The sequence below is a fragment of the Myxocyprinus asiaticus genome, chromosome 18 (genome assembly GCF_019703515.2).
Source record: "Myxocyprinus asiaticus isolate MX2 ecotype Aquarium Trade chromosome 18, UBuf_Myxa_2, whole genome shotgun sequence".
In the NCBI taxonomy this organism is placed as follows: domain Eukaryota; kingdom Metazoa; phylum Chordata; class Actinopteri; order Cypriniformes; family Catostomidae; genus Myxocyprinus; species Myxocyprinus asiaticus.
Genome location: NC_059361.1, coordinates 35,828,089 through 35,843,777, shown reverse-complemented (window position 1 = coordinate 35,843,777; position 15,689 = coordinate 35,828,089). Strand labels below are relative to the sequence as shown.

Here is a 15,689-nt window from a genome sequence, read left to right as displayed (position 1 = left end):
AAATGTTCATTTTAAATATATTTTATTCAGTACCTGAAACATTTGATAAGCGATAAAAAAATTACTATTTTAACCAACAATATTTGTGTGTGCTATGTATTTTTTTTATGCTTATTAGACTATTAAATTATTATTTTAGCTCTATTCTAATAACAAACTCTATTGTAATCAATTGAAGATCCTTTAAACAAGATACATTTACTTAAGAAGCAAATAAGACTTGTTTTCAGACAATCTTGAATTAAGTTTATTTTTCTTAGCCCATTGGCAAATTGTTCTTGTTCACTCCTGAACAAACATTCTCTGGTCAGGGTTAACTGACAGTAATCTGTACAGCATATATCCTCTGAACCGGATGACTGCTTGTAACCTGTCTGTTTTTTTTGAAGGAGGTAACTGAATTTGGATCAAAAGAGTGTGTTTTTAGTAATAACAGATAGGTTTCCAGCAATTACCCTTTATGCCTTTCCTCTCTCTGGTCAGCAATAAAGACCATAAAATTCAGAATAGGGGCTTAGCTGGAGAAATCATGCCTAAATCATATTTTAAAAGAGAAAAACAGACATATTTGACCAATCTAATGGAAAGGTCCTTATACATGTAGGCTATACAACTTCAAAAGCACAAGGGGTCATATTAAAACTTTAAACCAGGAGAGGGCGAGCGTTACAGTGATTTTTACCACAGGTAACGGTGATCTTAAAGGTATAGTTCAACCAAAAATGAAAAATGTCTCATCATTTACTCAACCTTAATGCTATCCCAGATGTGTATGTGAATTTCTTTCTTCTGCTGAACACAAACAAATATTTTTAGAAGAATATTTCAGCTCTGTAGGTCCAGTGGACTTCCAAAACTTTGAAGCTGAAAAAGCACATAAAGGCAGTGTAAAAGTAAACCATAAGACTCTAGTGGTTTATTCCATGTCTTCTGAAGTAATCCAAATGGTTTAGGGCGAGAACGGACCAAAATATAACAAATTTTTTTTACTATAAATCTTGACATCAGCAGTTTCATTGGCAATCATGAATTCAAGCACTTCCTAGCGCCATCTATCACTCTGCACATGCTTCAAGCACTAGGAAGTGTGATCGAGCTTGAAATCATGATCGTGCCTAGAGACTGATACAGCAAGATGTACAGTGAAAAAGGAGTTATATTTTGGTCTGTTCTCACACAAAACCAACTGGATTGCTTTAGAAGACATTGATTAAATTACTGGAGTCATTTGGATTACTTTTTTGGAGTGTCAAAGATTTGGTCACCATTCACTTGCATTGTATGGACCTGCAGAGCTGAGATATTCTTCTAAAAATCTTCGTTTGTGTCCAACAGAAGAAAGAGTCATTCACATCTGGGATGGCATGAGGGTGAATAAATGATGAAGGGGTGAAATATTCCTTTAAGGCATAATATGAAGTGGAATAAATTAAATGATTATTTATTAATAGCACATCATCAATGCTTACAAGTATGCTAACAACAAAGCATAGCATAATGCAAAATGGTGGCAAGTTTTGTTTGAGCAACCATCACTCTAGTTGAAAAATCTAGTTTTATATATATTGTAGTAATTAATTAGAAACATAAAATAATTACTCTATACCACTGACACTTTAAAATAAATTAAAGTAGGAAAATAACTTATTTCAGCAGAAGCAGGATCTCTGTGATTTTTTATTTTTTTACTATTATTCACTTAACATAAGGGAGGAGTAGACTTCAAAATTAGAAATGTTTTAAAGCAGCGGTCACTATTGCAGATGGTAAAACAGATTAACAGATTAATGACCAAAAGAGGACACAAACAGTTATTTCCCCTTGCAGCTAAATCTCATCTCAAACCTGTAGCTTGTCTTTTTTTTAAATATACAGACCCTCAGGTCTTGTAAGTGTACATAATATAGACCTAAATCAAATGAAAATTCCTTATAAATCCACAAAGGGTAGGAGAACAAAGGAGTGTCTTTGCTCTTACAAGAAAAGCTATTTTCATTTGAAATACATTTACAGAATATGCACTCCAGTAACCAAGCAGATATTTTTCCCACTATAAAGTTGATTTGGTTGAAATTGTTTGGCCCTTACTGCCATGAGTAATAACAGCAAAAAATGTATATGGCTGAAATATAGATATACATGGAGAACAGTGTGTGAAACCTGGTTTTCGGTCCTCTAACATGTTGCCTCCCAATCCATCCTAAATAGTATGCAAGATTACAATAAGTGCATTCCACATCATGGTATACTGATAAAAAATAGGATGGAAAAAGTTGCTTAAATAAATGGTATGCTGTTTCCATTGATCCATTGTTCAGTTATTACTGACTATTACCCGTTCCACATGGAAAGTGGAAATAATTAGTGACAGTTCTCTTTACGCTTCTTTAGTTGTACAAAACTGTCAATGAATATGAAGCTGCCACAAAAGTTTTTAAATATATGAACTTAAAAAGGAAGTAATAATACATTTTAATGCAAGGAATGTAATGCTTACATTTAAACATAAAACATACATGACAAGAGGGTCTGTAGTGTGCTTGTAGATACATACAGTACTAACTTACTACTTATTTAAAAGTATGGAATTTCTCATCAACAGTGAAGTACATACTATTAGTGCACTTTAGAAAAAGTACTGTATGTGAATTGGGATACAGCTCTTATTTTTGATTGGATTGTGCCCTCTTATGGCCACAGATGGTACCACCAGCCTAGACCAAAATAGATGTACAGGTGCATCTCAATAAATTAGAATGTCATGGAAAAGTTCATTTATTTCAGTAATTCAGCTCAAATTGTGAAACTCGTGTATTAAATAAATTCAATGCACACAGACTGAAGTAGTTTAAGTCTTTGGTTCTTTTAATTGTGATGATATTGACTCACATTTAACAAAAACCCACCAATTCACTATCTCAAAAAATTAGAATATGGTGACATGCCAATCAGCTAATCAACTCAAAACACCTGCAAAGGTTTCCTGAGCCTTCAAAATGGTCTCTCAGTTTGGTTCACTAGGCTACACAATCATGGGGAAGACTGCTGATCTGACAGTTGTCCAGAAGACAATCATTGACAATCTTCACAAGGAGGGTAAGCCACAAACATTCATTGCCAAATAAGCTGGCTGTTCACAGAGTGCTGTATCCAAGCATGTTAACAGAAAGTTGAGTGGAAGGAAAACGTGTTGAAGAAAAAGATGCACAACCAACTGAGAGAACCACAGCCTTATGACTGTCAAGCAAAATCGATTCAAGAATTTGGGTGAACTTCACAAGGAATGGACTGAGGCTGGGGTCAAGGCATCAAGAGCCACCACACACAGACGTGTCAAGGAATTTGGCTACAGTTGTCGTATTCCTCTTGTTAAGCCACTCCTGAACCACAGACAACGTCAGAGCCGTCTTACCTGGGCTAAGGAGAAGAAGAACTGGACTGTTGCCCAGTGTTCCAAAGTCCTCTTTTCAGATGAGAGCAAGTTTCGTATTTCATTTGGAAACCATGGTCCTAGAGTCTGGAGGAAGGGTGGAGAAGCTCATAGCCCAAGTTGCTTGAAGTCCAGTGTTAAGTTTCCACAGTCTGTGATGATTTGGGGTGCAATGTCATCTGCTGGTGTTGGTCCATTGTGTTTTTTGAAAACCAAAGTCACTGCACCCGTTTACCAAGATATTTTGGAGCACTTCATGCTTCCTTCTGCTGACCAGTTTTTAAAGATGCTGATTTCATTTTCCAGCAGGATTTGGCACCTGCCCACACTGCCAAAAGCACCAAAAGTTGGTTAAATGACCATGGTGTTGGTGTGCTTGACTGGCCAGCAAACTCACCAGACCTGAACCCCATAGAGAATCTATGGGGTATTGTCAAGAGGAAAATGAGAAACAAGAGACCAAAAAATGCAGATGAGCTGAAGGCCACTGTCAAAGAAACCTGGGCTTCCATACCACCTCAGCAGTGCCACAAACTGATCACCTCCATGCCACGCCGAATTGAGGCAGTAATTAAAGCAAAAGGAGCCCCTACCAAGTATTGAGTACATATACAGTAAATGAACATACTTTCCAGAAGGCCAACAGTTCACTAAAAATGTTTTTTTTTATTGGTCTTATGATGTATTCTAATTTTTTGAGATAGTGAATTGGTGGGTTTTTGTTAAATGTGAGCCAAAATCATCACAATTAAAAGAACCAAAGACTTAAACTACTTCAGTCTGTGTGCATTGAATTTATTTAATACACAAGTTTCACAATTTGAGTTGAATTACTGAAATAAATGAACTTTTCCACGACATTCTAATTTATTGAGATGCACCTGTACTTTCATTATCTGTGGCTTTATTTTCATACCGAACATCTACTTTGGTTTCAAATATGCATACGAGAAATATGGTTTTATTTACACCTTTTACAAGTAGAGTTTCACAAGTCAAAATATAGACACTGTGTAATGTATGAATGTCACTGCATTAGATAAAATGTAGATGCGAGTGGCATTTATTTGACAAAGAATTCACAAAAAGAAGTTTGTTAGGTTTTAAATGGTATGTTAATAGATATATTGCTCAAAAAGAAGACAAATAGTATTTGTATACTTTCTGAATATTAAATGTTAGTGGAACATATTCCTAGTTAATGTGCTGAACTGTGTTACTCTGCTAGGACAGCTGTGTGAAATTGAGAGGGACTGACTTCATACAGTCACTAATAATAACATTGCAAAAATGGCTCTGAAAAGCAAAATTAGTAGTGAGGAATGGTATAGCATCATTTGTTTACAGTTGGTTTGATATATTGTTTTCTTATACAATGACATTTTAAGTTTGGCTTCAATGTCCAAATACTTTTTATAATATATATATATATATATACCAAAGGAAATTGGTACTTTAATTCACCAAAGTGGCATTCAACTGATCACAAAGAATAGTCAGGACATTACTGATGTAAAAAACAGCACCATCACTATTTGAAAAAAGTCATTTTTGATAAAATCTAGACAGGCTCCACTTCCAGCAGCCATCACTCCAACACCTTATCCTTGAGTAATCATGCTAAATTGATCATTTGGTACTAGAAAATCACTTGCCATTATATCAAACACTGCTGAAAGCTATTTGGTTCATTAAATGAAGCTTAACATTGCCTTTGTTTTTGTTTTTAAGTTGCCACAGTATGTAATAGACTGCCATGTCTTAAAGAATAGTTCACCCAAAAATGAAAATCTGCTGATAATTTACTCACCCTCAGGCCATCCAAGATGTATCTGAGTTTCTTTCTTCATCAAAACAGAATTTAAGACTTTTCAGGCCTCCTCCTCTAAACAATGCAAGTGAATGTCCTCCATTTTTTGACGGTCCAAAATGCATATTTAGGGTGCATCAAAATAATCCACACGACTCGATGATGTAAGCTCGTTGGGTAAATTACCAGCAAATTTTCATTTTTGGGTGAACTATTACTTTAAGGTCAATATTAGGACAAAAATGACAAAAAAGTAACAGCTTTCTCTAGAAACTCGTCAGTCAATCATTGTTTTGAGGAATGAAGGATATACAATGCTTGAAACTGCCAAAAACTGAAGATTTCATACAAAGGTGTACACTAGTCTTCAAAGACAAAGGACAACTGACTCTAACAAGGACAGAAAGAGATGTAGAAGGCCAGATGTACAAATAAACAAGAGGATAAGTACATCAGAGTCTCTAGTTTGAGAAATAGACGCCTCACATGTCCTCAGCTGACAGCTTCATTGAATTCTACCCACTCAACACCAGTTTCATGTACAACAGTAAAGAGAAGACTCAGGGGTGCAGGCCTTATGGGAAGAATTGCCAAGAAAAAGCCACTTTTGAAACAGAAAAACAAAGAGAAAAGGTTAGAGTGGGCAAAGAAACACAGACATTGGACAAAAGATAATTGGAAAAGAGTGTTATGGATCTTAACCCCATTGAGCTTTTGTGGGATCAGCTAGACTGTAAGGTGCGTGAGAAGTGCCCGACAAGACAGCCACATCTATGACAAGTGCTACAGGAAGTGTGGGTTGAAATGTCACCTGAGTATCTGGACAAACTGACAGCTAGAATGCCAAGGATCTGCAAAGCTGTCATTGCTGCACATGGAGGATTTTTTGATGAGAACACTTTGAAGATGTTTAAGAAGTCCTGAAAATGATTAGCCATACTGACAGGGCTGTGATAAATGGGCTGGTAAACATGACATCAAGTGTATGTCTCTAAACTTCACCTCATCTCAAAGACATACATATGGTAATTTCTTAGGTCCAAATTCCCTCTCCAAAAATGTCTCCACACTGAATCATGTGTTTCTGCACCTATAAAAATGTCACATTTTTGTCGAAATCACAGTGTTGTCCTCCTCCTCCTTATCCCACACTGGAGGTGGAAGGGGGAGAGTTTGGAGTGGGATTTCTGTGTGAGTTCTGAGGGTTCTGGGTCAGAATGTGATTGTAATGGTTCTGGAACAGCCGTGTACACTGGGACAGCTGAGGGAGTTAATGGGGGAGTGGTCTGTGATTGATCTGAACACATACTTGTCTTTTTCTCATCAAACCTCTCAGGTGGATTACAAAATATGATGTCTGCTGTTCCAAAGACAAGAAGTCTTCCTGGATCTCTGTGAGTTAATTCACAGAACAAATTAAATCATATCAAAAGCAAAAATGTACTGCTTAATGCCAGTGTTATTATTATTGATGAAATCTAAAATGCAAACTTAATGAATAAGCTAAGCTAACATACTTACATTTTCATTACTCCAAAACTAAAAAAAAATAAAAAAAAATAAAAAAAGACTTATAAATTCTTGATACACAGTATGTTATAAGATTTTAAACCTTTACAACCCACCTTCAAGAAACATGAACAAGCCACTAGATCACAATAATACTAGATGGCCCTGAGGATTTTAACTTTAAACATAAATTATATCAGTTATGCATTACCTTTCACAGCCTTAAAATACATATCTATATATATATTATTGAAAAACTAAAACTATACAGAAACTAGAAAACAAACACTGACAAAACTAAAACTAACAATCAAAGAGTGAAAATTACCTAAAATGAAAATCAGTTGAAAGGGACACATACAAATTAAAATAAAATATATCTATTTGAAATTCCAGTTTATTCCAGTCTAAATTCTAACTATAAATAAAGCTGTAATCAGCTGTTGCTGGGCCAAGCCTGAGACTATTTAGCAGAGATGGGCCACTTCTATTAAAATGAATGGGAGAAATTGAAATGCCCAACAGTCAACAGATGTACAAAGGAAGACCCGCCTTACAACTAAAAGAGCCAATCACCTTTTAGATACAGACATCGCCTGTCAATCAACTCGAGAATGTGCATGCACATTAGCTAGACAAGCAGAGAAAATTTTATTTTTATTTTTTTGAGTAATCTGAGGTTTAAGAAGCACTATTTATGATACCAGTGTTGTCAGATTTTATTGCTGAAAATGTTCTTTGATCGTAATCCTGACCAACCTTTTTGGAGATTTTGGTCTTTTCCCATTCAAGTAGATAGGAGCTGCACTGGCATAACTGGAAATAGCTTCCCGGGAGTGTTCCAAATATGGCCGCCAGTGGACTGACTTGCTATAAAGACTTGTGGCAAACATTTTGATTGAATTTAGAATTCCAGTAATGATTTTAAGCACAGTGGTGAAAAAAGGCATTAGTTTTAAGGACCTTTAGAGTAATACAAGTGCTTATAGCCTTTTACCAATAGGTGGCACTGTCACCAAATAGATATGGTATTGTCAGGGTTTGGTCACAATGCCACATATGAAGTTTCATGTCAATACACCAAAGCGTTCATGAGATAGAGGTTTGGAACAACATGAGGGTGAGTAAATGATGACAGAACTACTTTGTTTATTCTAAGAATAATAGAAGTCAATGTGAGGTCATCACACTCACGCTGAACCTGCAGCAGAGAGCACACACAACTCACCCTGAGAGAGACAGAGATAGAGACAGAAAACAATCATGCCATGGTCCAAATCACTGAGATCACATTTTTTCCCCATTCTGATGGATGCTGTGAACATTAACTGAAGCTCCTGACCCGTATCTGAATGATTTTAATCACTGCACTGCTGCCACATAATTGGCTGATTAGATAATCTCATGGATGATTGTTGGTGCCAGACGGGCTGGTTTGAGTATTTCTGTAACTGCTGATCTCCTGGGATTTTCATGCACATCAGTCTCTAGAGTTTACTCAGAATGGTGCAAAAACAAAAAACATCCAGTGAGCGGCAGTTCTGCGGACGGAAATGCCTTGTTGATGAGGGTGGTCAACAGAGAATGGCCAGACAGGTTCGAGCTGACAGAAAGTCTACAGTAACTCAGATAACCACTCTGTATGATTGTAGTGAGAAGAATAGCATCTCAGAATGCACAACACATCGAACCTTGAGACGGATGGGCTACAACAGCAGGAGACCATGTCGGGCACTTTATTAGGACCATAGTGTTCCTAATAAAGTGCTCAGTGTGTGTACATGTCAACAATCGTCTCATTTGTGTCTATTTTAGTTCCCCTGTAGTCTCCTAAAGAAATGAAAAAAACAAAACATTATTTGTTTTTATAAACAAATTCTTGTTTATGGTGTCTAGCAGAACCGGCAAGATCTGTCTGTTTCCAATGGCAACATAATTTGAAATGCAAGTGCCAATATGTATCGGTCAGACATGACAGCATAATGTCAGACTACTACTACAGACAACTACGGGTTGCATTCTCAACATTGCCACAAGGGGCACTATAGCTAAATTAGAGTGAACTGTTCGCTTTTACAGTGTTTTTTCCCTTTCAACTCAACCACTGTCATAGTGGAGCAACAGTTTGAAGAGAATACTGCTGAGCAAGTAAGTTAAAGTAAATATATTTATAGAAAACTACCAGAATCACAACACATCCAGTTTAATGGCACAGACGTTTGAAGGTAACTCTATCACCCCCTTGAGTACTTAGGTTTGATCCCGTCATGGTAACGCAAGAACGCATATCAAGCATGTTCAACCGGACTGCGCATTGGCAATGCGGTGGCCAAGCGCTCACATCTGTTCATGAATTGCGTAGAGTACGTTTCGGCATTTACACCTTAAATGACTTTTCATCAAAAATCACGACATACTTTGGTGTCTTGTGTGAGGTTTACTACATAATTGGTGGTCGTGTGATGTTTACATGTGGTAATGCACCACACATCCTTGATAGACCAACCTCCAGTCTTGTGAGAAGATCTCGTATGTGGGGCTCGCTGGGTTCTGGCAGGGGCTCGTGAAGCAGGGAAACCACTAAACCATCTGCCAGAACATTAACCTAGGTTACAAGATGACCTGCATCCTGCTGTGCTGTAATTCTGGGGACAAGGAATAAGACATACAGTAAATGAATGTACAGGAAGACAATATTGTGTTACAAACAATAGTTCACAGTCTGTCCCAGGTGGGAGGGATTGCACAAAGGACTGTTCCGGGTTCAATATGAGTTAAGTTCTATCTATAGCATGTGTGGCATCCTGTTGTTTATCACAGAAAATCATTTTGACACAGTTATAATGTATAGGATTTGGTCTCTCTCTTACCATGTCTGCAGGCCTCCAGCAAATGTTTTGACTTTTTCTATCACGCCACCATTTTGCAGTAGCACCTGATAAAGTCACACAGAATAATACACAATATTTAGTTAAAATATTAACAAAACACACATTAGTAGGCACTGATAAGCTTTTGGGGGGAGAATAAAAAAAACATAATTGACTCCAAATGTCAAGGTAGAATCTTCACAATGACAACCCGTGAAGCTCATTTAATATCCCATAAAATCTGGGGGGTCCGGGTAGCTCAGTGGTAAAAGACGCTGGCTACCACCCCTGGAGTTCGCTAGTTCGAATCCAGGGTGTGCTGAGTGACTCCATCCAGGTCTCCTAAGCAACCAAATTGGCCCAGTTGCAAGGGAGGGTAGAGTCACATAGGGTAACCTCCTTGTGGTCGTGATTAGTGGTTCTCGCTCTCAATGGGGCACGTGGTAAATTGTGCGTGGATCGTGGAGAGTAGCATGAGCCTCCACATGCTCTGAGTCTCCGCGGTGTCGTGCACGATGAGCCATGTGATAAGATGCGTGGATTGACTGTCTCAGAAGCGGAGGCAACTGATACTTGTCCTCCGCCACCTGGAGTCAGACAGTTCTGGGAGGTAATAGTAGCCAATCGTTTTGATGACAGGCTTCGTGCCTGGTATTTCAGAATGACCTGAGCAACATTTGAGATGCAAATAAAGGGAGAATCTACAGTCAGCTGGTTGTTGTTGTAAAATAAACACCAACAGGGTGATCAGAACCCAGACGCTAAGCAGAGGCAGCGGAACAGTCAGCGACAACAATCAGCTGACTGTACATTATCCCGTTTATTACATGGCTACTAACCAAATAAATAAATGAATAATGACATAAAATGACATAAAATATTGATTTGTGTTGAAATTATGTAATTATGTTAAAAGAAAGAAATCGTTGAACAGCCGAATTCTGCCTCTGGAGTTTATTCTGTGAAAATGACCTTCCCTGCTCATTATCCAGCTTATTACAAGGCTACTTGCCAAATAAATAAATAAATTGATATGAAATCTTGATTTGTGTTGAAATTATTCTATTGGCTTACTTGTAGAGATCATACAGTGATCTGAGAAGTAGGAAAGCTAACTCGCATGATCCGGATAACTGATATGATCCTTGGATGTGCGGTTGTTACTCAGAAATATCAGACCGCTAGATGCCACCACTGACCAATCAGAATCGAGTATTCCAGAGACCGCGCAATAAGTGATGATATTGATTATATTCTCGGAGCGAATTATGTATTCACATGGCTTGTTGGGGCAAAGTCACATGATTTTTTTGATACGCATCTATACTCCTTTATAAATTCCATAGGAATATATTCTGTAAATGTGTTCCCATCTTAGTTTATGTACATGTCTTCTTATTGAATAAAAACTGTAAACCTTTTTTATGCAGATTTTGAAGATTTTATTCCCATCTTGGTGTTTCCATCCAAAACAATTTATGCAATATCCCAAAAGTCTGAAATAATATGTAGATGGAATCCCCGATATTGACTCACTCAACCAATGGCGTGGGTCTAGGGAGGTGAGTGTTTAAAAACAGTCATTATACATTTGGTGGAGCTAGTGGTGCAAACATTACACACTTCCCCATTAAACTTTTACACATGATCCCCCCCATACTGAATATGTTGAATATTTAGTCACATCCTTAGTATTTAATAAATTCAGTAGCAGACTGACCTGCTTTAGTTTCTGTCCATTACAGAGAAGAAAGCTACGGTTGAAGGCTAAAGCACAAAGAGCCATAACAGCACACAGCAGACCGGTGAGGAGCAGTCGACCACCAGCTTCAGTCAGACTGACAGACGGGTGAAGAGGTGACTCTTCAAGAAGAACCAGCTGCACGGCTGCTATTGGAACAAGACAACAACTCCATTTCAGCCAGTTTCTGCAGTCTGTTAGGAAGAGGAACAGAAAGAATTGAGAAAGAGATAATCATAAAATTAGCATAGCAGGCTAAGTTATGATCCTCGAATCTGATTGGCCAAGCAAAATTCTAAGAGTGCTGATATTTAGTATAACAGCACTGGGATGCCTCACTATTTGTATCACTCCGCTTGTCTGTCTTTGAAGCTTTTTCCAATTAGCGGCTGGGATTTTGATTCATCGTTCATTTTTATTTCATTCATTGATTTGCGGAGTGACAGTCTCTGGAGATTCAGAAAATTCAGAAAATACAGTACAAATGAGTGTATTTTTAATCTTTTTTAACAACTAATATTTAAAAAAATATACATTTTGACATCATATATTTACACTTGGCTCGTCCTCTAACTACTTGAGAGACTTTTGGAAACCTGATGATATTTCTGATAAGTAATCATAGTGAGCAACAATGCTCCCTGATTTTTATGGTGCATTCTTAGAATTTTTGGGGAGCAAACGTTTCAGTACACTGGAACAATTTTGCGAATGGGACAGCCTTAGAAATGGCCGACTCCCTGACCAGAGCCCTGACAACTGAACAAGGGAGCTGATTGGGACACACACAATGGAAGTGAACGAGAATAATTTGTCTACAAGGTGTACTCAGTAATGATTTGAATTTGTCATCTTGGACTTAGACTGACACCTAGGGGCTTGGATGCAGCATCATTTAAACACAATAGTTTTCAGTTTCTGATGCCATTGTAAAAAAAATTAAATATTTACAGTCAGTCATTATTTATTTTTTTATCCCCTTTTCTCCCCAATTTGGAATGCCCAATACCCACTACTTAGTAGGTCCTCATGGTGGCACGGTTACTCACCTCAATCCGGGTGGTGGAGGACAAGTCTCAGTTGCCTCCGCTTCTGAGACCGTCAATCTGCGCATCTTATCACGTGGCTCGCTGTGCATGACTCCCCGGAGACTCACTGCTTGTGGAGGCTCATGCTACTCTCCGTGATCCACGCACAATTTACCACATGCCCCATTGAGAGCGAGAACCCCTAATTGTGACCACAAGGAGATTACCCCATATGACTCTACCCTCCCGAGCAACTGGGCCAATTTGGTTGCTTAGGAAAGCTGGCTGGAGTCACTCAGCACACCCTGGATTCGAACTTGTGACTCTAGTGGTGGTAGTCAGCGTCAATACTCGTTGAGCTACCCAGGCCCCACAGTCAGCCATTATTAATTTAATTCATGAGTGAAAGTTTCCAATAACCGAGTGTTTATTGAGATTAAGTGAGTAGTATTCGCTGGTCATGTGATTCTAACATGGCAGCCCACATGAGGGGACCCTCTCCATGTAGAATAAAACACCTTTTATAAAGTAACTGATATGACTGCAGTCTTCATCTCATGTGAGTGAACATGACTTTATACATATGTTTCAAAATTACAATTGATTTTTGGGATACTTCACTGGACACTGCCTGAAACTTGGACTTAAGATGGAATCCACCGGAAATGAATCTGCCACAAGCTGACAGTCGAACTGCAATGCACCTTACTGACCTCTGCCTACTACATCACCTCGATCAAAGGATGGACTACACTCTTAAAATAGAATACATAGATAATAAATTAACTGCAGCCCTCATCAGCCAAATAACAATAGACAATGCATCTGTTTGCACTTCCGCAGTTAGTTAACAATGTAAATTCTAAGACTTTAGTCATTAATTTTACAGTTCATAATATCTTTTTGTTTAAACATTAATTTTAAATCTAGACTTGCACTGCACATAAATAACTAATATTGGCATCATATTCATGTTGTTTAGTCAGAGGGGAACTGGCCCCCACAGTGAGCCTGGTTTCTCCCAAGGTTATTTTTCTCCATTAACCAACATCTTATGGAGTTTTGTATTCCTTGCCACAGTCGCCTTCGGCTTGCTCACTGGGGTTATAAGTATAAATATAATTATTTTCTATAATTTATTTTAAGGCACAGTTTACAAGCGTTTTTTTTTTTTTTTAAACCGCACTATTATGACTCGAATACATTACTATATTACAGCTTTTTCTGTTAAAGCATCATTTTCTGTAAAGCTGCTTTGAAATGATGTGTGTCGTGAAAAGCGCTATACAAATAAAAATGACTTTGATTTCTTTTTTTCTTTAAAATGAGGGTAAAAAACTGAGTGCACCTTTAAGATATTCATTCAAAACAGATTCGAATACGAACACTAGTTCAAAACCCGAGTGTTAAAGAAGTGCAGCGAGCGAGTTGTGTTTGATATTTTGGCTTCTTTTTTTAACTATTTTCTTTGGCGGAGAAATAATACGAATACGGGTGTATAAAACAAAAATCGAGATGCAATCAAAAAGTTACACCTCTCATAAACAAGGCAACATTATGTAATGTCTGTGTGTGTGTGTGTGTGTGTGTGTGTGTGTGTGTGTGTGTGTGTGTGTGTGTGTGTGTGTGTGTGTGTGTGTGTGTGTGTGTGCGCGCGCCCTCTCCTCTAAAATAGCTGTGAGTGTGAGCCGAGTGAAAATAAACTGGATAACATCACAACGGTTCACTGCTCACTTGTCGACAGCTCGTCTAACCCATTCTCACCCCTCCAAACACTTACGTTATCCATCAATGCTCTCTTTCGATCCTCTCCTCCACCCCTTTCCCTCTGCTCATCATTCCAGCCAGCATCTCCTTCTCCTCCACCCTATGCTCCTCTGACCTTCTTCACCTTATTCCACACATCGCCCGCGCTCAGCTGAGGCATGGATCCTCACGGACGACTTGGGTGTTTTGGTTCCTCAAACCATGCCGTGATTTTCCAGAAACACGAGTTGGTCCGGCAGGTTTAACTCATCAGACACTATAATGATTTTTGTTCTCCTTGCTGGGTTGTAAGAAGGATTTGTGAGGAATGTGATATGGTGGGGATGTTCGTGAGTGCCCAACCCTGACCTCACCTGCACCAGCTGTCACCACTCCCAGTTTAAATATAGCCCAAAACACAATATACGTCAGTCATTGATAGATTACAAACACAGCAGATGAAGATGTGGAGCAAGTGCACAGCAGACTTAAAGGAATAGTTCACCCAAAAATGAAAATTCTCTCAACATTTACTCACCCTCATGCCATCCCAGATGTGTAGGAATTTCTTTCTTCTAGCTGAACACAAATGAAGATTTTTTAGAAGAATATTTTAGCTCTGTACATCCATACAATGCAAGTGAATGGTGACCTAAACTTTGAAGCTCCAAAAAGGAGATAAATGCAGCATGAAAGTAATCAATAAGACTCCAGTAATTTAATCCATATCTTCTAAAGCGATCCAGTTGGTTTTGTGTGAGAACAGACCAAAATATAACTCCTTTTTCACTGTACATCTTGCTGTATCAGTCTCTAGGCACGATCATGATTTCAAGCTCGATCACACTTCCTAGTGCTTGACACATGTGCAGAGTGATAGATGGCGCTAGGAAGTGCTTGAATTCATGATTGCCAATGAAACTGCTGATGTCAAGATTTATAGTGAAAAAGGAGTTATATTTTGGTCTGTTCTCACCCAAAATCGATTAGATCGCTTCAGAAGACATGGATTAAACCACTGGAGTCGTATGGATTATGTTTATGCTGCATTAATGTGCTTTTTGGAGCTTCAAAGTTCTGTCCACCATTCACTTGCATTGTGTGGACCTACAGAGCTGAGATATTCTTCTAAAAATCTTCATTTGTGTTCTGCAGAAGAAAAGACATACAGTAAATTAGAGAATTGTCATTTTTAGGCGAACTATCCTTTAAAGTAATTACCGTTTATTTAAAGCAGATACCTTCTAAGGGTAGAATGATGCACTGGAAAAGCAGGAAAAGAAACAAGTTTTAAGGGATTAACTTTGTCTATTTATAATGTTTAAGTTTGTTTTGAATGTTTACACGGTAATGTAAATATTCCTGAAACCAGAAATATTGATTAATGTAGAAAATAAATTCTGCTATCTAGTGTTGCTTGGTGGCACTACAAATATTACATTTCTGTTTATTTTTTAACAGTTATCATCATCTTTTGTAATACAGATGCAGCTTTTTTTTTTTTTTTTTTTTTGGGATCTGCTACTACAGGAACTTGGCAAAGTGATCCTGTAGG

The 15,689-nt window shown here is 38.0% G+C and overlaps 1 long non-coding RNA gene across 1 annotated transcript; it reads left to right on the top strand.

The window, feature by feature from the left end:
- The first annotated feature begins 8,794 nt into the window (after nucleotides 1-8,794).
- Nucleotides 8,795-14,674, top strand: LOC127456060 (uncharacterized). Its single transcript, XR_007899779.1, has 3 exons — nucleotides 8,795-8,897; nucleotides 11,050-11,181; nucleotides 11,365-14,674. It is a non-coding gene; the product is annotated as an uncharacterized LOC127456060 (long non-coding RNA).
- Nucleotides 14,675-15,689: the final 1,015 nt, after the last annotated feature.